At 42.3% G+C, this 25,044-nt stretch overlaps 1 protein-coding gene across 6 annotated transcripts in view; it reads right to left on the bottom strand.

Moving 5' to 3' along the window:
- The window catches only part of LRRFIP2 (LRR binding FLII interacting protein 2), a 117,681-nt gene extending 110,860 nt beyond the window's left edge, over positions 1-6,821 (bottom strand). Inside the window, exon 1 of one of the 6 annotated variants that reach the window (XM_058290802.2) lies at positions 6,645-6,821. The gene's annotated coding sequence lies outside the window, so the exon portion shown is untranslated. Of the gene's footprint in view, positions 1-4,090; positions 4,198-6,077; positions 6,282-6,644 lie in introns of those variants that run through there. The other 5 variants (XM_058290805.2, XM_058290806.2, XM_058290807.2 and 2 more) reach the window with 5 other exon arrangements.
- Positions 6,822-25,044: the final 18,223 nt, after the last annotated feature.

The following is a 25,044-nucleotide window of genomic DNA, read 5'->3' as shown; positions in this document are numbered from 1 at the left end:
AGTTTAGGTTCCAAGTAAGAGCTTAATAAATATCAGCTATGATTTTTCCTTTCTTCACCTGCTGGCTCCATTACTAGTCTCACAATTTTCAAAGCTATGGATGGATTGCAAATGGTAAGTTTGGAAAGTCCATGAGGACAATGACGCTCTCATTTCCTTGACTTTCCACCTATATATATCATTATCTGTGGCTGCCTAAAACCTAACTGAATTGTTTCTATGTTTAGTTCTAAAATCATAGGGTCACTACACTGGAATGCATATTTTTTTAAAATAGCAACATTTATGCTTAGTAATTGTACAGGTTTTTGTTTGTTTGTGCTTGTTCGTTTTAAGGAGGTACAGAGATTGAACCCAGGACATCGTAAGTGGAAAGTAGGCACTCAATCACTGAGCTACAACTGCTCTCCTATAGTTTGTTTTTTAACACACATGATTTAAACCATTTAACAGGGAATAATTTAACATCCTATTCTTCTGCATACAGTACACATTAATTCACAAAACAGAGAACCAAAAGATTATTCCTAGCCGTTAAAATGTTTCTACTTAGAAAAGTGGGAAGTAAAAAAAAAAAGTGCTCAGAATATGTAACTTAAAAGTTAAATTTGTTTCCCAAACGAGTAAAGATATCTGTTATAGCAAAATTAGTTAAAATTTTGGTGGCTAGAATAAAGGAACATTAAAATCCACAGAGTTCAAGATGAAACCAATGAAAAAAGATGAAACCAATGAAAAATGATGAACTGAATCTTTTTTTCTTTACAAAATAATATTCTCCCTACCCCCACGATTCATTTTAGTAAGGGTTTCGATATTCCACCTCTGAGAAAATTTAAAAGCCCTGATAAAGCACTGCAAGACTTTTCCCAACCTCCTTCCACTCTCCCTCCACTGCTTTGTTCATGCCTCCCCCCCAGACACACTTGTGGAATAAATCAAATAATAGGAATAAGAAGGAAAGGAAAACATTCCTTTCCTTTTTCTCCTCACACTGAATCCTAAATTCTTCATCACCATCAAATGCTAACAAGCCAAGTTTCTGAGGGCAAGAAAAAATTAAATCTCCTAGAGTCATAAAAGAAAGGGAAACCATCTGCAGGCTTTGCATCTGTAAATTAAGTCTCTAGGCGTATTCTTAAACAACCTTAATTGTAAAACAAAGCTGCAGTTAAATGCACAGACGCTGGTCAAAAGGGCGAGCCATAAAATTCTTTAGTAACTGTCTAGCCCAAGAAATGAGATAAGTTGAAGAACTTTAAACTCCAGCATTACGTTCACCACGATTCAACAGAGGGGAGTGGGTGCAGTTGAGTGGACGATGGCCTGCTTCCCATGTATGAGTTCCTGGGTTCAACCCCTGATACCTTCTAAAGGGGCGGGGGGAGCCTCAATAGAACACACCAAAGTTCTCACAAGCAGCCACATGGTAGAGACCACCACCGCTATGCTGGAAGATATCTACCGATACCTAAGAGTTTAGAGATAAAGACATAAATTCAGCAAAACTGATATGACACTGTACAGACTGTACAATTCTACTGGAAGAAGAGAATAAGAATTTGAGAAGAGGCTAATTTATCTGCTTGAGCTGAAAATAACTTCTGTAAAACAGCCCATCATTCGAACTGTCCTTTTTGATCCTAGTGGCAAGTGTGAAGGCGCGGCCTCCCTATGCTGGCAAGAGTAATGTTTTCCCCCTGTTGATCCTTGGCACACACTCTCTTATAACTAGAACCATCAGTTTCAGTGAAATCCTGTGCACCTCCTCGTCCACATTTTTCTAAAGCAATTTCCTCATTAGTTTTCCTGAATCATCCTCTTTCCTAAAGGAGGAGGACAATAAAAACTGGAACGTTAGGTATATACACTATGCAGATTTTTTACCCCAAAACTTAGCCTTAATCTTCTGAAGGCAAATGTCCTTTAAGAGCTCACTCTTCTGTGGTTGCCGCTTTTCCTAAACCGCAGGCCTTCCTGACTTGCAGCAGGGCCAGACCAGATTACGGTTATGTGGTGAGTTCTGTCAGGCGAGCTTTGACGGAACCTCAAAATAGATGCTGGACACCAGCCAGGGAAACTGCCACTCATAACTTCCAACTTCATCAACGCATTTCAGCCCTAACCACCTAAGCACCTCCTTGCTTTTTTCTTTCTCTAGGCTCTCTCTCATTTCAAAAGGGCAAAAGATCCTTAACGTCATCCTGATCTTGAGTGACCTGTAGAAGATTGAAAATAAAATTTTAAACCTTCCTCTTTCTGCTCACAAACACTTTACAAAATAAAGACTGAATCTGTACTTATTCCCTGCCTCAGGAAAGTAATTCATTAATAGCACTCTGCTTCACCAAAAAAAAGATTTTTGGGTACCAATCTCCAGAGAGGTTTATTTTATTACAAACACACTAGGATGTGGAAAGTGAAGAAAGAAAGAGAAGGTGGGCTATTTATGTCTCTTGTGAGCAACAATATAGTTGCAGAATTCAGCAGGGCAAGAAGTTAAACTGTATATAATGTTTTCAATTGGTATATTAAATCCTAAAACAATCGAGAGACTAGAAGAAGTAGCAGTTTAAATATTAGCAGATATAAATAAAGTAGTCTATGGTAGCAACAGTCTTCAAACTACAATATTTCTATTTTTCCCAGTGCAAATAAATTTAACCACCTGACACTCTAAAATACTATCAAAATGTTCAAAATTACTTATAAAACACATTTGCAATATTTATTCAAAAAAATTGAGGATAAAAATACAAAGTAAGAGCATCTTTATCATTCTCCAAGCCTGAGAAGTTATAAAACAGAATGCAATATAGGTTTGAAAAAACTTTTGAATTTTCACAACATAACTCCTAACCTTGCAGTAACACTACAGAAATTTACCCAAATGGATACTTATACACACTAGTGCAAAGATTTATATATGAGATGCTTATTATAGCAGAGTTTGTAATAGTAGAAAGCAAAAACAACCCAAACGTGCGTTAATAGGGAAGGGAAAATATATTATGGTTTATCCACACCAAATGGTACATTCAGTCTTTTTAAAAAATGAGGACATATATGCTAATATGAAAAGATCGCTAAGATTTACTAAGGTTAAAAATGAAAAGTACAGGGGGAAACGGACTTGGCCCAGTGGTTAGGGCATCCGTCTACCACATGGGAGGTCCGCGGTTCAAACCCCGGGCCTCCTTGACCCGTGTGGAGCTGGCCCATGCGCAGTGCTGATGCGCTCAAGGTGTGCCGTGCCACGCAGGGGTGTCCCCCGGGTAGGGAAGCCCCAAGCGCAAGGAGTGCACCAGTAAGGAGAGCTGCCCAGCGCGAAAGAAAGTGCAGCCTGCCCAGGAATGGCGCCGCCCACACTTCCCGTGCTGCTGACAGACAAACAGAAGCGGACAAAGAAACAAGACGCAGCAAATAGACACAGAGAACAGACAACCGGGGGAGGGGGAGAATTAAATAAATAAATAAATAAAAATCTTTAAAAAAAAAAAATGAAAAGTACAGGACATTTGTCCTAAACATATGTAATTGCACATACAATGGGATATTTGGAGGATACACAAGAAACCATTAACAGTGGTTGCTTGGAATGGGAGATGGGAGTAAGGAAAGGCTGGAAATTTATTGTGCAAAGGAGACTCCTTTTTGCCATATAACATTTTCTTTTTGAATTTTTTAATAAGTCCCACAAATGTCTATTGGAGTCAAAAAGTGTGCATCCTCTATTCTGTATCTACCATTTCTTCGCCCTTCCTAACTATCTGTATTTTTATCTACCGCTCTCCTTCCACTAGACCAACACAAAAGCATATATGTGGAACAAATCTCAGAGTCTCTCCAAAAAAGAGAATTGTCTCTCCATACCCCGGCAAAATAAAGAAATAACAGAACAAATGAAAAAGTGTAATATATTATTAATCTAGTTTTTCGTCCAGCATTTGATTTCTTTTTAAGAAATTTTCAGCCAGACTTTAAAAAGTTAAAGTACAATGTACAACACACACCAAAAAAATTCATTTCCACTGGTGTCTTATCTATTGTTAGAGGGGGAAATGGAGAAAAAGGCAGTTATTTTACTCACAGGTTCAGTTTTGCTCAATTGGAAACTTTTCTTCTCAAGTTTTACGAACTGAGTTTTGAATGATGGTCATGGAGTCTACTTTTTAATCTGTAAAGTGAATAAGGTAGTATACTTTCCCTGTTAAGGGACCATCTTTTCATCCAGATTCTCCAGAGATAAAGCAACTACTAAAAGGCAAAGGCTATGAACACGCCCACTATTTTGTAGGTACAATGGATAGTGCTTTAAAGGTGAAGATTTTACTTTCTTTTAAGTGATCCTCATCAACATTCCCAGCACTTTGGAGGCTTTTTTTTTTCCCTGCACATCCTCAATTCTGGTCCTTTTCACAGTGCAGACAGAGTAAACAATTCACAAAGAGCTTGGCAAGGAAAAGCTCCCATTCTCTCACTAAACTCATTTCTAGCAAAGCTTTGATTTTTTTTTTTTTTTAAAGAGAGAGAAGGAACAAACTTTGCAAATACACTGTCCATGTCTCTTTCTTTCTTCATTATGGAGATGCTCAAATTCGGACCTAAGAAGGCTTCCCTCACATCTATGCCTATTATCAAGACTGCGGGTTATGGCGGGTTCCACAAGGGATTTTCCAAAGGGAATCTCTGTTCACTGAAACTCTTAAAAATCACTATTAGCTGGGCAAAAATCAAAAGCAACATTAGGGGACACTCTGAATACAATAGCCCATGAAAATCCAAAGCAAATGAAATGCCAAAATCTAGTAAAAAATGAAATGAATTTGGTAAGCATGACCAACAGGGTAAACTTGTCATTATTTTGTAATTAACTAATAACTAATGAACTAAATACAGTCCTTTACAAATGAAAATCAAGGTAAAATAAGCTAAATTCCAAAAAGAAGAAAAAAGAAAAACAGACCTAAGAGTATAAAAGAACTCTGTGATCCAAAATTAGTTTGCTTCACATTTTAAAAGCCAAAAATAATCAAATTTCAGGAAAAAAAAGTTACCGCTAGTTAAAAACAAATTCATTCCAATAAGTCATAATTTCTACTATAACAGAACTTTATAATTCAGTAGGGCTAGCCTCATTCCATATTTTTAAGGCTAAATCTGCAGAATGCGTGAGGGTTTCCATACAAAAGTCCATTCTGTATACTGAGGACTCTTTTCTGTGAACGTTTTCGTATTCTACTTGATGGAAGCACTGCTTTTCGCTGACATTCATTTTGCTTCTAGACACCTTTATTTATCTTACCATATCTAGCCAAAAATAGGTAAAATCACAACAATCCATTTAAGAACTAACATACGACTCTAAATCTAAACCTACTGAAAAAGTTACTTTTTGCTTTCTTACCGTATTTCCTTACAATAAATGTTCAACAAGAAATCTAACACAGCGAAATTCAACACTCCCTATAAAACAGTGAAGGCATCTAATTAAACAGGCAGTGACAAACTTTTAGCTGTCCTCTATTTCAATTTTAAGATCCCTATCAATGATTCACAGAGTGACCTAACTTCCTAGATGAATCACACTTTCCAAAATTCTTATTCTACACTGGTATACTATAGTACCAGGTCATCATCTCTATATTTGTTAAACAGAGCATGATGTTGTTTAAACACGGTCAATTCCCCAAGACTTCAAATCACGGCAAGCCTGAAGTCCCTGCCACGCTAACCCGATCAGCAACACCTCCCATTCTCAGAGAAACGCACGTTTCCACCCAGATTCACACACACACACCCAAAAAAAAAAGGTACCTTGAAAAAAATATTTTCATTTTAAACACGGATGAAGAACTCATCCATCCACACACCCTGCGCGCCATCTCCCTAGTTCCATTACTACATCCACATTCTCTTGCCACTGTGATTACATAAAAAAAAATAAAATAATTCCTGACAACCCAATTATCCTTCCACACCTCTCCTGGTCCAGTAAGCGACTCTACAATTTTCCTGTTTACCGCGGAAATGCTGAGTCACTAAACAAAAACGAGCAAAGAAAGCGAGGCACGAACAGGTAAACGTTGAAGACGCAGTACTGCCCCAGCCGAGCGGCAGCTGCCTGATACTGGCATCTCCCACGGCGTAAAAACGACGGCGACCCCTGGCCCTTGCCTCCCCTCGAGGAGGAAGAAGGAGGGGTTTTCCGGAGGTCCTCCCGCTTTCCGCCCGAGAGGCGACGCCGCGCCGCCGGCCCGGCAGGGGCCGTGTAACTTAACGAGCTGGGTGTGAAGCGCGCGCCGCCGCGCTGGAGCAGGAACCCGGCGCGCCTAGCGGGTCAAAGGCGACGCCCGCGGCCCTGGGGGCGCGCCCGGAGCGAGGCTCGGCGACAGCCGCCCGCCGCCGGTGCTCGCACAATGGGAGTCCCACCGCGGCCGGCCGCCGAGCGAGGGTGCGCGTGCGAAGCCGGGCGTGACGCCCCGGCGCGGCGGGCAGGGGCCGACCGGGTGCCGGAGCCCGCCGGGGGCCCCCCCGGGGAAGCGCGCCCCGCGGGCGGCGACGCGGCTCTCGACGGGCTCGGGAGGCGGGGAGGCGGCCCCGCTCGCCGCGCGCCCTCGGACCTCCGGCGGAGCGGCCCTTACCTGTCCTGGGGCGCGGGCGGCGCCGCCCGGGGAGCGCCAGAGCGCGACTCGCCCGCGGAGTGAGGGGCGAGGGCCGCGGGTCCCCGGCCTGGCGGGACGCGGCGGCTTCCGGCGCCGGCGGGCAGGCAGCGGGTCAGCCCGGGTCCCCTCGGCGCCGCGGCTGAGGCAGCGGGAACCGGCCCCCGGGCGGAGCCGCGGCCCGAGCGCCGCGGCGGAGGGGCGGGCCCACGGGGTCGGCGCCCCGTCACCCGGAAGCAGTTGCGGCTCGCGGCGGCCCGGGCGCGGCGCGCGCTGGGCCGGGGCCGGACGCGGGGGGCTCGGGTCGCTGCCGGGCGGCCGGCGGCGCGCGGGTCGGGGGCGACGCTCCGGCCCCCCGCGAGCCGCCGGGACGCCGAGGGTGGCTCCCCCGGGCCCGCGGCTCCCGGGCCTGCCGGCTTCTCGCCAGTCTCTCCGCCTCCAGGGTCGGGGCCGGTCAGGTGGGTTGAAAGGGCGCTCGTGCTGTGTGCCCCGCGGCTCCACCTGCCCTGGGCGCCTCTGAACGCCCGGCCCGGCTCGCAGTCAGGCTGTGTGCTGGGGCTGGTAGGTGGGTGGGGGTGGTTGGAATGCTAAAAGCCTTATTTCCAAAATGAACACGCGCGTAATGTCTGATGTCCGGAGCAGAGTGCTTGGAAGTGGCATTCTCACACCAAAACCCGGCAGGCAGCGCGGACCTGTCAGTGCTTCATAGGTGTGTATCGAGGCCCGCGGGTTGAAGGCACAGGGGTGCTCACCTTGCAGCCAGGTGGAGGGTCTTAAACCAGGTAGTACAGGTGTAGGCTCTTCCAGACATACACAGGATGACGAGGGAGACTGTGTCGTCGAGGCCTCCGAATGGGTGGGATAGTAGAACGACCTCCAGGAAGAAGTGATATTTCAGATATAACGGGAAAAAATGCGCGAAATACACGTATCCACAACTTTGCACACAGGCACTGGGGTACTATGCCTTCTAAGGGCTGTTTCTGTGGGTTCCATTCTCTGCACATTTCAGAAGTCTTGCTCCCCTTCACGGTTCATGGGACCAGCATTATGACACTGGCACGGATTCGGGTGGTTCCAGTCCTGATTTAGGGAACTTTGTTCTTTAGCCAATGAGATAGCAACAGATGCTTCATCACTGAGAGAATTATTATACCATAAGCCTTGAAAGACAGATTGTTTAACCTTCTACTGGTTCTCTTTCCATGTCAATATTTTTTCTCCAAACAGTGGGTGAACATTAACATGATGATTTTTACCTGGGCACAAGAGGAACTTACCTTCCCATAGGATCATACTATGTTATCATATGAACAAAAGAATTAATGATCCCTTACTAAATTAGTTGAAGACAAAATAGAAAGTCAACTTGCAAGAGACAGTAACTATTTCCAGTAACCATGTGTTAACCTGAATATTACCAATAAACCCAGTAATGTTTATTGAATATTAGTTTATATAACTGGATAGTTCATGGAAAGATTGTCTTGATAATATTAGGATTAGATTCTCTTGCCCTTTTAATTTAATCCTTAGCCACTTGTTTTTGCTCATGCCACACTAACAAATGGAGATAGAAATATTTTGCAGTTTCTTGTAGGAAAACTGGGAAGGAGCTCATACTTATTGAGTAGCCACTATGTGCACAGCATTCTGGTAGGCACTTAAATATATTATCTCTTTTAATTACTAGGACCTACCTTGAGAAATGGGTTTTATGCCCATTGTAGCAACAAGGACATTGAGGTTCAGAGAGATGGTGACTTGCTAAAGGTAACAAAAACTAGTAGCTGGAAGAGCTGGAATTTGAATTTGTATGTGTCTAGTCCTAGGTCCACTTTTTCTTTATACCATGCTAATATTTAAGAGGGAAAGATGAGCAGAGTGTTCAGTGAAGCAAATTTCTATGTTGATTTTGGATTTTTTTATTATGAAAACTTACGGTAGACTAGGATGTTGTATTTTGGAATTTCTGTGGTTTTAGTTCTCTATACAGAATATATCTATTTGGCACTAAAAAACTCTTCGGTTTAAGAGTTCATAATATCACGTATGGTTTGAATGCTTGCAAGAATGTGATAAACTGGGGTTGGTGTATACTCAAGAGACCTGAATCTCTGGACTGTCCTTGTGACAGCCACACCCTGAGCCTCAGCGGACTTGCAACTCCTACCCTCTGGTTCGCTGGACTTACCCCAGCCAGCTGACAGGGAGGTGAAGAAGGTCAACCACCACACCAGGGAGCCAAGAGTGCCTACAACTGCAAGCAGAAGAATTGCATCCATCATCCATGTGGAATCTAAGCTCCCTCTCAATATAGAGGTGGAGTGGACATAACCATCCCCGGGTCCACAGGATGGAGGAATAGAGTAGGATTAGAGTAAATTTACTGATATTCTACTATGGAACTATTGTGATTAGTAATGGAAGAAATTGGAGCATTGATGTGGAGAAAGTGGCCATGATGACTGCTGGGGGTGAGGAGTGGGAAGAAGAGATATAATGTGGGGACATTTTCAGAACTTGTAGTTGTCCTGGGTGGTACTGCAGGGACAGATGCTGGACATTGTATGTCCTGCCATGACCCACTGGGTGGACTGGGGGACAGTGTAAACTACAATGTAAACCACCATCCATGTGGTGCAGCAGTGCTCCAAAATGTATTCACCAAATGCAAAGAATGTCCCATGATGATGAAAGAGGTTGTTGATGTGGGAGGAGTGGGGTGAGGGGGGTGGGGGGTATATGGGGACCTCTTATATTTTTTTTAATGTAACATTTTTTTTTAAATAGAGAAGAAATATAAAAAATAATGTTATAAACTGACATTAAAACATTTTGCCGTTGCAAGGGGATCCTGACTAAATTCTTTACCCTGAAGTATGTCATGGGCATTGTTTCCCTGTGTGTTAAGTGATTTATTTCTGCCAAAAATAAGTGTTTCCAGATCTTCATGGAATATTCTGAAATGTGAATGCCCCCAGGTCTGTGTGGGCTGGCTCCTCTGGAGACATATTAATAGATGAAGGAAAATTTTACAAGTGTTTATATAGTTTGGGGGGAATGAAGTGGTAGGAGTTGTACATTTTTGCTCCTTTCATATCAGGTCATTCACATTTTTCTTTGATAATGTCAAGAAATAAAATTTTCCCTTTTTCAAAAACATTTCTGTGGTTTTCACAAAACTAAGTTGACTTTTGCAAGCACAATACTTTGTTTCACTCTGTACACATATCTGAAAAGTACCATTAGTTCAAACATGAAAAAATAGGGTACCACTTTCAAAGCCTAATATATTTACTAGTGAGGGGCAGAGGAGAGTATTAAAAGCATTTTTTTTTTAATTCCCACGGTTTTGGTTAACTCCTTAAAAGAAATTGGAAACCTGACAATGAGCAAGTCTTAGACTGTATCCATATCAAGTTCTCTTTCTAAAAATACCTTTCTGGGAAGCAGATTTGGCTCAACTAATAGAGCATCTGCCTGCCACATGGGAAGTCCAGGATTCAAACCCAGGGCTTCCTGGCCCGTGTGGACCTGGCCCACTTGCAGTGCTACTGCATGCAAGGAGTGCTGTGCCACGTAGGGGTGTCCCCCGCGTAAGGGAGCCCCACATGCAAGGAGTGCGCCCTGTAAGGAGAGCTGCCCCATGCAAAAAAGACACAGCCTGCCCAGGAGTGGCGCCACACACACAGAGCTGACAAAGCAAAACAACGCAACAAAAAAAGACAGATTCTTGGTGCTGCTGACAAGAATCCAAACGAACACAGAAGAACACACAGCAAGTGGACACAGAGAGCAGACAATGGACCGGGACGGGGCGGGGGGAGAAAATTTTTTTAAAAAGAAATAAAAATATCTTTCTATCTAGACTATGTTTTGTTTCTTGAGCTACTAGGACCTCAAATGTAGGAAGTCGGTGCTCAACCACTGAGCCACATTGGCTCCCCTGAGTTGGTTTTTTTGTTTGTTTGTTTGTTTGCTTATTTTGTTTTTGGTTTTTTTGGAAGCATTGGAATTGAATCTGAAACCTCCCATGTGGGAAGCAGGCGCTCAACTGCTTCAGCCACATCTGCTCCCATAGACTTACTATGTTTTTTCTTTCTGGTCCCTTTTCTCTTTCTCTCTTTTTTTAAAAAACTTTTTATTTGGGACTATTTACAGATGTACAAAAAGTTGTAAAAATAATACAGAGCAGTCCTATGTGTCCTTCACCCAGTTTCTCCCTTTGATAGCATCTTACATATCTGTAGTATATTATTAAAAGCAGGAAGCTAATATCTTACTGTCTTCTTTGAGTTTTTAGTTTGCTATTGTATAAAAAAATTTACTATTTATACTATAAATCATTTATATTTGATTTGACTCTTCTCCCTTTCCCAAATTAGCAAATGGTGAAGTTAATGAGCTTGCCAAGGTACTCCTGGAATTATAAGTTTATTTTAAGGTTCTGTGTGAGTCAACAGAATTAAAAGTCATTCATTTGTAAGGTTTTTGCTTTTTGTGGTTATACTGTATCATGTCATCTTGCCCTAATAAGCCTGTATATTTATACAACCTGTGTATGTGTTTAATATATCCTCTGACCACTGAAATGTTTTCAAAGAGATTGCTGTCAGAAGGAAAGAGAAAGAATACAAGGTTCCTTGTTTGGAAAAAAAGGTTTCTAAACATCTAACCATCCAAATGAGAATGCCACGGTCTGTTGTTTGTTAAGATGCAAAATCTCATTTATGGCTAATTCTGCCGCTGTATGACTTCTCCCAGCCAGAGCAGCTCACCTTTTACATAAAGGAAAGCAAAGTCAATTACCCTCTTCAGTCTTAGTGGTTAAGAATGGTTGATAAGAGGGGAGAATTTGGAACGTTGTATAGGTATCAGTTATGTATGAATATCCAGTCACAATCAAGAGATTGCTCTTTGCATTATATACTCATTGTAAATGGGTATTAAAGCATCCCCCATATTATGGTTCATTTAACAAACTTATTCATCTACTGTGTGACATAATCCACCTAGATGCTAATAACAGGACCAAAAAGGATTTCTGCCTTTGAGGAACTATAATCTCAAAGCTCCTATTCCTTTAGTATCTTTTAGAAATGAGCATTGTGGTTTTACTATATGCCAAATACTTCCTAAATGCTAGAGGTCCAGTGAAAAGCAGAAAGAAATCTGTTTCCTTCTTTGTAAGGAACACAATTACACAAGTAAAAGTAACTTTACAATTCTGAGAGGTTATTAATAAGGGTAGGTGTGTTTGCCATGAGGGCAAAAGAATGGTGAGACTCACCCAATCTAGGGTGTCAGAAATGGATTTTTCAAGGATGAGATGCTTTGAGCCAAAATATGAAACTGCCTTAGAATAACTACATGCCGAACGTGCTCTTGGTGGAACAAGCAGAGTCCCAGGGACTGAAAAGAAAGGTGTAAGATAATGTGAGAAGAGTCTGAGCACAGGCAGGCCTGTCATGCAGGGGTTTAAAGGCTACAGTAAGGATTTTTCTTTTTTTTTTTTTAGATTTCTTTTTTTATTTCTTTACCCTCCTCCCCCCCCCCCCCCCCCCCCCGTTTTCTGCTCTCTGTGTCCATTTGTTGCGTGTTCTTCTGTGTCCCCTTGGATTCTTGTCAGCAGCACTGGAAATCTGTGTCTCTTTTTGTTGTGTTACCTTGCTGCATCAGCTCTCCTTGTGTGGGTCACCACTCCAGGGCAGGCTGCACTTTTTTCACACTGGGCAGCTCTCCTTACGGGGTGCACTCCTTGCACATGGTGCTCCCCTACACCGGGGACACCCCTGCGTGGCCGGGTATTCCTTGCACACATCAGCACTGCGTGTGGGCCAGCTCATCACATGGGTCAGGAGGCCTTGGGTTTGAACCCTGGACCTCCCATGTAGTAGGCAGACAAATCCACTTCCCAAGGATTTTTATTTTCAAAGAAAGAGTTGTATTGGCTGCACAAGCAATGGAGCACAGTGGCCTCATGGTCCAAAACTGCCTCCTTGATCTGCAGAAATTCTAATATTTTATAACATTGGGGTGCCATTGAATAACTGGGATGGAGCTGAACATGGGTTCCTTCATTAATAAACATTAAGAGGGAAGCGAATATGGCTCAGGTGATAGAGCTTCCACCTACCACATGGGAGGATGTAAGTTTGATCCCTGGGGCTTCCTGGTGAAAAAGAAAGCGTGCTAACGCAGCAAGCCAGTGCCCCTCACAAGTGAGTCATGCAGCAAGATGATAATGCATCAAAAGAGAGACAAGGGGAGAGTGAAGGTAAAGTGCAGCAGAAACCAGGAACTGAGGTGGCACAATTGACGGGGAACCTCTCTCAACATCAGAAGTCTCCAGGATCGAATCCTGGTGAATCCTAGAGGAGAGAAAATGAAAAGAGAACACAGACAGCAAAAACAGCAGGGTGGGAGGAGGGGAAGGGGGGGAATAAATAAATATTTTAAAAAATAAATAAATATTAAGAGGCTGAAAAGGACTGATGAGTGGGGTAACAAACCAGGGTCAGTCACAAGGATTTGGGACGGGCGTACAGAACAAAGTCCAGTTACAAGGTCTTTAATGCAGTGCAAACCAATTGAAGGGTTTTGGTATAAGTGACATCATCAGATTTGTGTTTTCAAAAGATTGTTCTGGTCCTAATCAAGATGGTGGAGTGAGAAGCTGCAGAACTCCATCAGAAGCTTTGAACAACCAGCAAGAACTGGCAGAAACATCTTTCTCAAAGCTCCAGAAAACAATTATAGGGTTGCAATAACAGGATGACAACGAATCAAGAAAAATTCTACTTAAACATGCTCCTAGCATTCAAGGAAAGATCCACCATAAAAGCTGGATGCAATCTTAAGGAACAGAAGCCTTGGGGTCTAAATTTCAGCAATAGCACATTAAACATTAAAATGTCCAGGTCTCAACAAAAGATTACAAAGCCTGCGCAGAAACAGGAAGCAAAGACACAGGCAAAAGAGAAGATTAAAGCATTAGAAACCATCAATGAGGAGGATCAGACATGGACATACCAAAGACTTTTTAAAAATGATGCAAGTAGGGGAGTGTGTATAGCTCGGTAGATGAGCACCTGCTTCACATGAATAACAAAGTCCTGGGTTCAGTCTTTGTACCTCCTTGAGAAAAAATGATGCAAATATGCTAAAATAAATGAAATCAAGACTGAATAATGAAATCGAAAACATAGAGAACAAAAAAATCAGTAGGGAAAGTCAACAAAACCAAAAGTTTGTTGTTTGAGAATATCAACAAAATTGACAAACTCTTAGCTAGACTGACAAAGGAAAAAGAGAGAAGACATGAATAAATGAAATCAGAAATGAGAGGGATTACATTACCACTGACTGCATAGAAATAAGAGATTATAAGAGGTTACTATGAACAGCTGTATGCCAAAAAACTAGACAACCTAGAGGAGATGGAAAATTCCTAAAACCACATGGACCACCGACACTGACTTTAGAAGAAATAAAAGAACTCAACAATGGGCAGCGGACTTTGCCCAGTGGTTAGGGCGTCCGTCTACCACATGGGAGGTCTGCAGTTCAAACCCCGGGCCTCCTTGACCCGTGTGCAGCTGGCCCATGCGCAGTGCTGATGCATGCAAGGAGTGCCCTGCCATGCAGGGGTGTCCCCCGCGTAGGGGAACCCCATGCTCAAGGAGTATGCCCCTTAAGGAGAGCCGCCCAGTGCGGAAGTGCAGCCTGCCCAGGAAAGGTGCCACACACACAGAGAGCTGACACAATAAGATGACACAACAAAAAGAAACACAGATTCCCGTGCCGCTGACAACAACAGAAGCAGACGAAGAAGACGCAGCAAATAGACACAGAGAATAGACAACGGGGTGGGGGGGTGAGGGGAGAGAAATAAATAAATAAATAAATCTTTTTAAAAAAAGAACTTAACAAGCCAATCACAAGTGAAGAGATTGAAACAGTCAACGAAAACCTCCCAAAGATGAAAAGCCCAGGACCAGATGGCTTTACAGGTGAATTCTACCAATCATTCAAGGATGAACTAATAGCAATCTTGCTCAAGCCCTCCAAAAAAAAAATGAACAAGAAAGAATGCTACAGGGGACATGGACTTGGCCCAGTGGTTAGGGCGTCCGTCTACCACATGGGAGGTCCGCGGTTCAAACCCCGGGCCTCCTTGACCCGTGTGGAGCTGGCCCACGCGCAGTGCTGATGCACGCAAGGAGTGCCCCCCCACGTAGGGGTGTCCCCCGCGTAGGGGAGCCCCACGCGCAAGGAGTGCGCCCCATAAGGAGAGCCGCCCAGCGCGAAAGAAAGTGCAGCCTGCCCAGGAATGGCGCCGCCCACACTTCCCGTGCTGCTGACGACAACAGAAGCGGACAAAGAAACAAGACGCAGCAAATAGACACAGAGAGCAGACAACCGGGGGAGGGGGGGGAATTAAATAAATAAATAAATCTTTAAAAAAAAAAAAAAAGAAAGAATGCTACCAAACTCATTCTATGAAAACAACATTACTGTAATACCAAAACCAGATAAAGATACTAAAAAAAAAAAATTACAGACCAATATCTCTAATGAATATAGGTACAAAAATCCACAAAAAAATACTGGCAAACAGAATCCAAAAGCACATTAAAATAATTATGTACCACAATCAAGAGGGCTTTATACCAGGTATGAAAGGGTGGTACAACACAAGAAAATAAATTAGTGTAATAAACCACATTGATAAATTAAAGAAGAAAAATCACATAATCCTCTTAGATGATGCAGAAAAGGCATTTGACAAAATACAGCACCCTTTCTTGATAAAAACACTCCAAAAGATAGGAATGGAAGGAAGTTTTCTCAATATGTTAAAGTTCATATATGAAAAATCTACATCTACCATTGTACTCAGTAAGACTGAAAGCTTTCCTGCTGAAATCAGGAACAAGACAAGCATGCCCACTGTCACCATTATTATTCAATAGTGTGCTAGGAGTTCTAGCTAGAGCAATTAGACTAGACAAAGAAATAAAAGGCACCCAGATAGGAAAGGGAGGAGTAAAACTTTCCCTATATGCTAATGACATGATCCTATATCTAGAAAACCCTGAAAAATCCACAAGAAAACTACTAATATAGATAAGTTCAGCAGCATGGGGGGATACAAGGTTAATATACAAAAATCAATAGTGTATCTATACAGTACTGATGTGAAATCATAAGAGGAAAACATTTTTAAGAATTCCATTTATCATAGCTACTCAATCAAATATTTAGGAATAAACTTAACCAAGGACATAAGGAACCTGTATTCAGAAAACTATAAAACATTGGTAAAAGAAACCAAAGAATACTTAAATAAATGGAAGGACATTCTGTGTTCATGGATTGGAAGACTAAATATTAAGATGTAAATTCTACCCAAACTGATTTACAGATGCAATAACACAATCCCAAAAAAATCCCAACAGCCTTTTACAGAAATCAAAAAGCCAATAATCAAATTTGTGTGGAAGGGTAAGGGTCCCTGAATAGCCAAAATGTCTTCAAAAAGAAAAACAAAGTTGGAGGACTCTCCCTTCTCAACTTTAAAACATATTACAGAGCTACAGTGGTAAAAACAGCATGGGGCTGGCTTAAGGACAGACAGATTGACCAATGGAACAGAATCAAGAACTGAGAAATTGATCATCAATCTACAGTCGGGTGATTTTTGACAAGGGTGTTAAGCCCACCAAGCTGGACCAGAACCATCTCTTCAACAAATAATGCTGGGAGAACTGGATAGCGATATCCAAAATAAAGAAAGAAGACTCCTATTTCACACCTTATACAAAAATTAACTCAAAGTGGGTCGAGGACATAAATATAAAAACCATAAAACTCCTAGAATAAAATGTACGAAAACATCTTCAAGATTTTGTGGTAAGCAGTAGTCTTAAATCTTACACCCAAAGCACAAGAAACAAAAGAAAAACAGTAGATAAATGGGACCTACTCAAATTTCAGCACTTTTGCACCTCAAAGGACTTTGTCAAAAGGGTGAGAAGACAGCTGACTCAATGGGAGAAAATATTTGTCAATCATGTATCTGATATAGATATACTATCCCTGATATATAATGAGATCATACAACTCAACAATAAAAAGAACCCAATTGAAAAATGGGCAAAAAACTTGAAAAGACAACTATCTAAAGAAGAAATAAGAATGGCAAAGAAACACATGAAAAAATGTTCAACATCAGTAGTGATTAGGGATATGCAAATCAAAACTACAATGAGATATCATTTCACACCTATTAGACTGGCCGTTCTTAAAAAGTTAGAAAACTGTAAATATTGGTGAGGATAGGAGAGATAGGAATGTTTATTCACTGATGGCGGGAATGTAGAATGGTACAGCTACTGTGGAGGATGGTTTGGCGGTTCCTAAGGAAGTTGAATATAGACTTGCAGTGGGACCCGGCAATACGAATGCTAGGTATATACCAAGGAGAACTGAGAGCAGTGACATGAATAGATACCTGCACACTGACTTTCATAGCATCACTCAGGATAGCCAAAAGTTGAAAACAACCCAAGTGTCCATCAACTAATGAAGGTATAAACAAATTGTGGAGTATACACAGGATGGACTAATAGGCAGAGGTAAGAAGAAATTAAGGCATGAAACATAAGACAACATGGATGAACCTGGAAGACATTATGTTGAACAAAGCAAGCCAGACACAAAAGGATAGATACTGTATGATTGCCCTATTATGAACTAAATATATTACATGAAATATATATTATGTGAATTATGAATATGGGTAAAATTGCATGTATAAGATCGTTTTTCTTTGAAGCTGAACAAATATAAGTTAATACTACATAATGTTAATATCAGGCAAAAAAACAAACATACTAAATGAAGGAGACCAGGCACAGAGTGCTATATATTATATTATTCTATTTATATGAAATGTAAATATAAATCAATTCTTAAAGATGAAATGAGATTATTGGTTATAAAGTTCTGAGGAAGGAATGCTAAGGGATATGGAGTCTTTTTGGAGTAATGAATTTGTTCTAAAGTTTTTGAGATGATGAATATACAGCATTGTCACTATAGTGATAGCCATTGATTATACGCTTTGAATCAAATTGCCAGAAACACCAGCTATGTTCAGAGGGGGAAGCATACAGAGATTGAGAAGTGAGGAATTTTCTTGTTTGTTTTTTGTTTATTATAACTGAAATAATGATAATGCTCTGATAATAATTGAAGTGATGAAAGCACAACTCTGTGAGTATACCAAATACCATTGATTGTACACTTTGGATGAGTTGTATGCTTTATTAGTATGTATTAATAAAATTGATTTTTTTAAATTGATTATTTATTTTTAAAAGATACATAGCTCACACAGAATCTTACATTAAAAAAATAGAACATCTGCCTACCGCATGGGAGGTCCAGGGTTCAAACCCAGGGCCTCCTGACCCATATGATGAGCTGTCCCACACGCAGTGCTGATGTACACAAGGAGTGCCATGCCATGTAGGAGTGTCCCCCACATAGGGGAGCCCCACACGCAAGGAGTGTGCCCCGTAGGAAGAGCCACCCAGCGCAAAAAAAGCACAGCCTACCTAGGAATGGGGCCACACACACACAGAGCTGATGCAGCAAGATAATGCAACAAAAAGAGACACAGATTCCCAGTGCCAGTGGCAAGAATATAAGTGCACACAGTGAGTGGACATAGAGAGCAGACAACTGGGTGGGGGGAGGGCAGGGAAGGGGAAAGAAATAAATAAAAAAATCTTAAAAAAAAAATATATATATATATATATATAGGGGATTCTCATATACCCCACTCCCCAAAATTGATTTTTTTAAAAAGAAATGATGCAAGAAGGGGTGTAGCTCAGTGGTTGAGTACCTGCTTCACATGTACAAGGTCCTGGGTTCAATCCCTGGTACTTCCATAAAATAAAAATGATGCAAATATGCTCAAAGAGCCTAAGGAATACATGGACAAAGCACTAAAGGAAATTAGGAAAATGATAGATAATACGAAGAGAATCTCAATAGAGACATTAAAATTTTGAAAAGAAACCAATCAGACCTGAAGTCCACAGTAACAGAAATTTTAAATTCCCTGGAGGGATTCAGCAACAGCTTGGAGCTGACAGAAGAAAGAATCAGTGAATTTGAAGATAAGACAACTGAAAGAATCTAGTTTAAGGAGCAAAAAGAAAGAATGAAGAAAATTGAACAGAGCCTGGGGAACCTGTGGAACACTATCAAGTGCATTTGGGAGCCCCAGAAAGAGAAAAACAAGAAATAGAACATTTTAAAAAGTAATGCCTGAGAGAAGCAGACATGGCTCAACTGAATAGAGCATCCGCCTACCATATAGGAGGTCCAGGGTTCAAACCCAGGGCCTCCTGGCCCATGTGGGGAGCTGGCCGGCATGTGGTGCTGCCGTGAGCAAGGAGTGCTGTGCCATGTAGGAGTGTCCCCCGCATAGGGGAGCCCCGTATGCAAGGAGTGCGCCCTGCAAGAAGAGCCGCCCCATGCGAAAAAAGCGCAGCCCACCCAGGAGTGGCACCACACACAAACAGAGCTGACGCAGCAAAATGATGCAACAAAAAGAGGCACAGATTCCCAGTGCCAGGAAGAATGCAACCAGACACAGAAGAACACACAGCAAATGGACACAGCAGGCAACCGGGGGAGCGGGGAGGGGAGAGAAATAAATAAATCTTTAAAAAAATAAATAAATGAAAAGTAATGCCTGAAAACGTCCCAATTTTAACAAAAGACATGAATATACACATCCAAGATGCTCAGGGAACTCCAGACATGGATAAGCCCAAATAGACCCACACAGCACAATATATTAAACTGTTGAATGCCAAAGATAAAGAGAATACAAATTACCAGGGATGGGGAGGCAAGGGCAATGGGGAGTTAATGCAAATGAGTGTAGAGTTTTTGTTTGTGGTGAAGGGAAAGTTATAGTAACAGATGATGAGGGACTGGCAGCATTGTAAATGTGATTAATCCCACTGAATGGTATGCTGGGGTTGGGGTTGGGATGGGAAGATTTATGTTACATATATGTTTCCACAATTTAAAAAAAAGAGAAAATCTAAAGAGAATGTTGATTAAATGCAATACACTATAATTGGTGAGATCTGAGATTGGAGGCAAAGTGGCTCAAAGAGACATTTTTGGTGAGGCAGGTTAGTTGAGGAGAAGCGAAGACAGGCCACAGCATGTTTTCTGGCAGAAAACATGGCCACAAGGCACATGGCCATGAAACCCTGCTCGGAAACCCCCTGAGGGAAAGGCCACTGCCTGGAATAAAGTCAGAAAGACCCCACGAGACCCTGGCCACGAGATCCATTTGGAACAGATCCCATTTGGAATGAGATCCTGCCCGGGGTCAAGGGGAAGGCCTTCAAAAGGCCTCACCATTGGCCCCATGAGAACATATGGGGTAACCCAAACAACTGGACCCCTCCCCCAGCATTCGGAAGGGGAGAAGTGAATAATGGCTTAATAAACGTAGCTCCAGAAGCCCAAACATTCTCTCTGGCTAGAGGAGCCCATATCTACACTTAGGTGCACAAATCTGTTCTTTTCTCCCATTTCTCGATAAACTCTTTTTACTGGCCTAACTAAACTAGCATGTTCTTAAATTCTTTTATGTAAAATATCCAAGAACCTAGAGGAATCCATCATCCCCCAACTTCATTGGAACGTAAGAAAAATTGGGATATAAAATGTAAGCTTTCTATCAATGTTAAATTTCTTGAACTTGATAACTGCACTTGATTATGTAAGTGAATATTCTTGGTCATAGGAAATGTACCAGGGAATATTATGTTTTCAAGGATTATGATGTATGCAACATACTCTCAAATAAATATTCAGAAGATGATTGATAGATAGATAGATGATAGAGAAAGGAAGGAAGGAGGGAGGAAAGGAAGGAAGGAAGAAGAAAAAATAGACTGATACAGCAAAGGTGGCAAAATGTTAAAATTGGTGGATCTGGGGAGGTAGGAATGTGTTGGAGTTCTCTCTATATGGGGTTTGTATTATTTATTTTTGTGAATGTACTGTGTTTGAAATTATTTCAAAATAAAAAATTAAGATCACTGGCTTCTTGAGTATTTCCTTAGTGTCTGCTATGGACCACGTACTGTCTGCCACTGAAGATACAGCACCCCCACAGTCACATGAGAGAATTTTACAAAATCTTATACTATTTACATATATCTCCTGTCCTGTTTCCGTACAAAACACTGACGAATACAGCTAAGTATCAGGAGTGGTTGTTGAGAAACAGAATCTTTAAAAAACAGGGTTTCTGGATTGTTTCTGGTAGTTTTGCAATTGGCTCTCTAATTGGACTCGGGCACTAATGGCTTCCTTTCCAATTATCAAGAGGCCACTGAAAAGTCCATGGCATGAGCTGGCAAAGGAGAAACACAAAATATCACCACGGGATTTGACTATTTCCTTGCTAATAAGAGGGAAGGATCTGGGTGACAGTGTTTTCAACACATTAACAGAGTTTTGTGGAGTCAAAAGTTACAATGATGTTGGCTGACTGTTCCTAAATATTCTGGATACAGTTTAAAAAGAAAGGAATGAGCTAAAGTCTCCAAATTTGCAATGTAACAAATGATGTAAAAAATTTTATGTGTGCTCTGAAAGAAAATCTTGTTTAATGCAGCCACAGAATTGTATTCTCTGAAAATGAGACTCAAAGTCTTATTGTACCATTAACAGAGTTAAAATGGAAACTAAAATCTCAAACTCACAAGGTGTCTGCTGTGAAAGTGAGGGCATTTGGAAAGTGGGTGTGGATCAAGTGATTGGGCTCCTTTCTACCATATGGGAGGTCCAGGGTTTGATTCCCAGGGCCTCCTAGTGAAGGCAAGCTGGCCCATGCAGGAGTGCTGGCACGGAAAGGTGACACAACAAAAAAGAGACACAGAAGAGACAATAGGAGACACAGCAGACGAGGGAGCTGAGGTGGCGCAAGAGATTGAGTGCCTCTCTCTCTCACTCCAGAAGGTCCCAGGATTGGTTCCTGGTGCCACCTGGAGAAAAGACAAGCAGACACAGTGTATGAACATAGAAAGCAGAAAATGGGGTGGGGGGTTAGAAATGAATAAATTTTTTTTTAAGTGAGGGCGTTGATTGGAAAGGAGTGGAACCCTGAGGATTGGGGATGGAGACATGTGTTGATGATGATATCAGTGGGGACATTGAAACCCTAAATTCTGCTGGACTTTGCCAGATAAACCTGTCATGGTCTGCCCTGTAGAGACCACCCGAGGTCAAGTTTGTATCACCCAACTCTAGCCTGTCTGCATCTTCTCTCAGCCCGGAGGAGGGACCAGCCAAACTCCAGCGTGCACTGCCCAACCCCACCCTGCCCTGAGGAGTCTGACTTCCAACCCCTGAATAAAGAGATTACTCCTGTCTCACCAGACAAAAATGGAAAGGAATGCTCTGAGGTCAGTAGCTTGCAAGACATTTCCAATCTTCCTTACCCACCCCCACCATCCCTCTTCTCTCTCTGAACTATTACTAGACTAAAATCACAACAGGTCCCCAAAGGCAAAGTACAATGTGTGAGCCTGAGGAAGTACGCTATACTCTAAAAAGCACTGCATGAGTCTTCCAATTTATATAGACAGAAATCAGTGGAATATGTATGGGAATGGATACGGAGGGCAAGGGATAATGCTGGAAGGAATATAAAGTTGAATCAGGCTAAATTTGTTGTTATGGGCCCACTAAGCAAAGATTCTAGATTCATTGCTGTAGCTTGAGGGGTTAGAAAGGGCTCTAACAGTTTGTTCTGGTGACTGACTGAAGCATGGAGCAAAAGATGGTCTAGAATGTATGAGGTCAAGATGTCCAATTTATCCTGCTTACTGTAGAAGAGGGAATCCAAAGACTTAGAGAGATTGGAATGCCAGGTGGATTCACCATTTACGACCTGCCCACTTGCCCGAGGAATGTCCAGAGGAAACACGTTTAGCCAGGACTATGAGGAATAAATCTCTAAGACTGCCTCCACCTTCCCTGACGAGCTCTGTGGTTGCTCTTCTCTGTGGTCCAGGTATTACTGTGGGAACTGCTGTCATTAACTAGAATCCTTAAACACTATGTGGATGATGGGATCTTGGGCTGGTAGAAGCCAAGTGGCAGCAGGTAAGCAACAAAGACAAGGTAGTTGTGGCCACCGCAATGAAAGGCAGACTCAGAGGAGCTATCAAAAGAGTCTGAGTACTTTGGCTCATAGATCTTGGGGTACATAGAAGTGAAATGGATGGAACAGTCTACTAAATTCCTACTTGATCTAAATAAGGAGAAGAGTTCTAGGTCAAGTGAACAAAACCCTAACTTGGAATTACAGACACAGAGAATCATGGCCCCTTACTCAATACCCAGACTTTCACAATTTACAGACCCAGAGCCCCCGAATAAGGGGAAGGCCAGATCCCCTTGGGGAAGGATCCTGTTACACTGCCAAAAATGTATACTGTTAATCTTCCTCCTAACTTTTCCCAAAGAAACCTATGGCCTTTTATCAATGTAACTGTGCACTGGAGAAAAGGAAATGAACGGACATTTTAAGGATTATTAGACACTGGTTCAAAAGTGACATTAATTCCAGGAAACCCACAACGTCACTATGGGCCACCAGTCAGAGTAGGGGCGTATGGACGTCAGGTGATTGATGGAGTTTTAGCTCATGTCTACCTCACAGGGGGCCCAGTGAGTCCCTGGACCCATTCTGTAGTTATTTCCCCAGTTCCAGAATGCATAATGGGATTAGACATACTCAGTAACTGGCAGAATCCCCACATTAGATCCCTCACTTGTGGAATGAGAGCTATTATTGTAGGAAACACCAAGTAGAAGCCACTAGAACTGCCTCTGCCTAGCAAAATAGTGAATCAAAAGCAATACCAAATTCCTGGGGGGACTGCAGAGACTAGTGCCACCATCAAGGATTTGAAGGATGAGGGGGTGGTGATTCCCACCACATCCCCATTCAACTCTTATTTAGCCTGTGCAGAAAACAGATGGGTCTTAGAGGATTACAGTACATTATTATAAATTTAACTAGGTAGTGACTGCGATTGCAGCTGCTGTCCCAGATGTGGTATCATTGCTTGAGCAAATCAACACATCCGCTGGTACCTGTTATGCAGCTACTGATCTGGCAAATGCTTTTTTTCTCAATTGCAGTTAGTAAGGACTACCAGAAACAGTTTGCTTTCAGCTGGCAAGACCAGCAGTATACCTTCATTGTCCTGCCTCAGGGATATATCGACTTTCCAACCATATATCATAATATGGTCTGCAGGGAACTTTATCATCTCTCCCTCCCATGAGACATCACACTGGTCCATTATATTGATGATATCATGTTGCTTGGACTTAGTGAGCAAGAAGTAGCAATGACTCTAGACTTACTGGTAAGGCATTTGCTTGAGGGAGGATGGGAAATAAACCCAACAAGAACACAGGGGCTTTCCACCTTGGTGAAATTTCTAGGTGTCCAGTGGTATGGGGCATGTTGAGATCTCTCTTCTAAATTGAAGGATAAACGGTTGCATCTGGCTCTGTGACAGGTCCAAACTGCACTGCCTACCTGGGCCGTGTGGTCTAAGAGATCCAATGGTGCTCATAGTATCAGTGTCTAGAGCCTTTGGCAGGCCCCTACAGGAGAATCACAGCACAGACCTTTAGGATTTTGGAGCAAAGCCCTGCCATCCTCTGCAGATAACTACTCTCCTTCTGAGAAACAGTTTTTGGCCTTCTACTGGGCTATAGACTGAAAACTTAACCATGGACTACCAAGTTACCATGAGACTTGAGTAGCTTGTCCTGAGCTGGGTATTGTCTGACCCACCAAATCATAAAGTTGGGCATGCACACAGCATGCCATCAGAAAGTGGAAGTGGTGTTTGTGAGATAGGGCTTGAGTGGGCCCTGAAGGCATAAGTAAATTACATGAGGAAGTGGCGCAAATGGTCACTACTCCTGCCACATTATCTTCTCTTTCCAGCCCACAGCTATAAACTCTTGGGGAGTTCCTTATAATCAGTCTACTGAGAAAGAGGAACCTCTGGCCTAGTTTACAGATTGTTCTGTATGATATGCAGGCACCACCCAAAAGTAGACAGCTGCAGCCCTGCAGCCCCTTTCTGGGAGGTCCTGAAGGACAGTGGTGAGGGCACCAGTTGTTCATTTTGCTTGGAAGAATAAATGACCAGAGGTGCATTTGTACACTGATTCATGGGCTGTTGCCAATGATTTGGCTGGGTGGTCAGGAACTTGGAAGGATCATGATTGAAAA

Source organism: Dasypus novemcinctus, chromosome 31 (assembly GCF_030445035.2).
Source record: "Dasypus novemcinctus isolate mDasNov1 chromosome 31, mDasNov1.1.hap2, whole genome shotgun sequence".
NCBI classification, from domain to species: Eukaryota; Metazoa; Chordata; class Mammalia; order Cingulata; family Dasypodidae; genus Dasypus; species Dasypus novemcinctus.
Note: the sequence above shows the minus strand (reverse complement) of the source record. Positions and strands in the feature narration are given on the sequence as shown.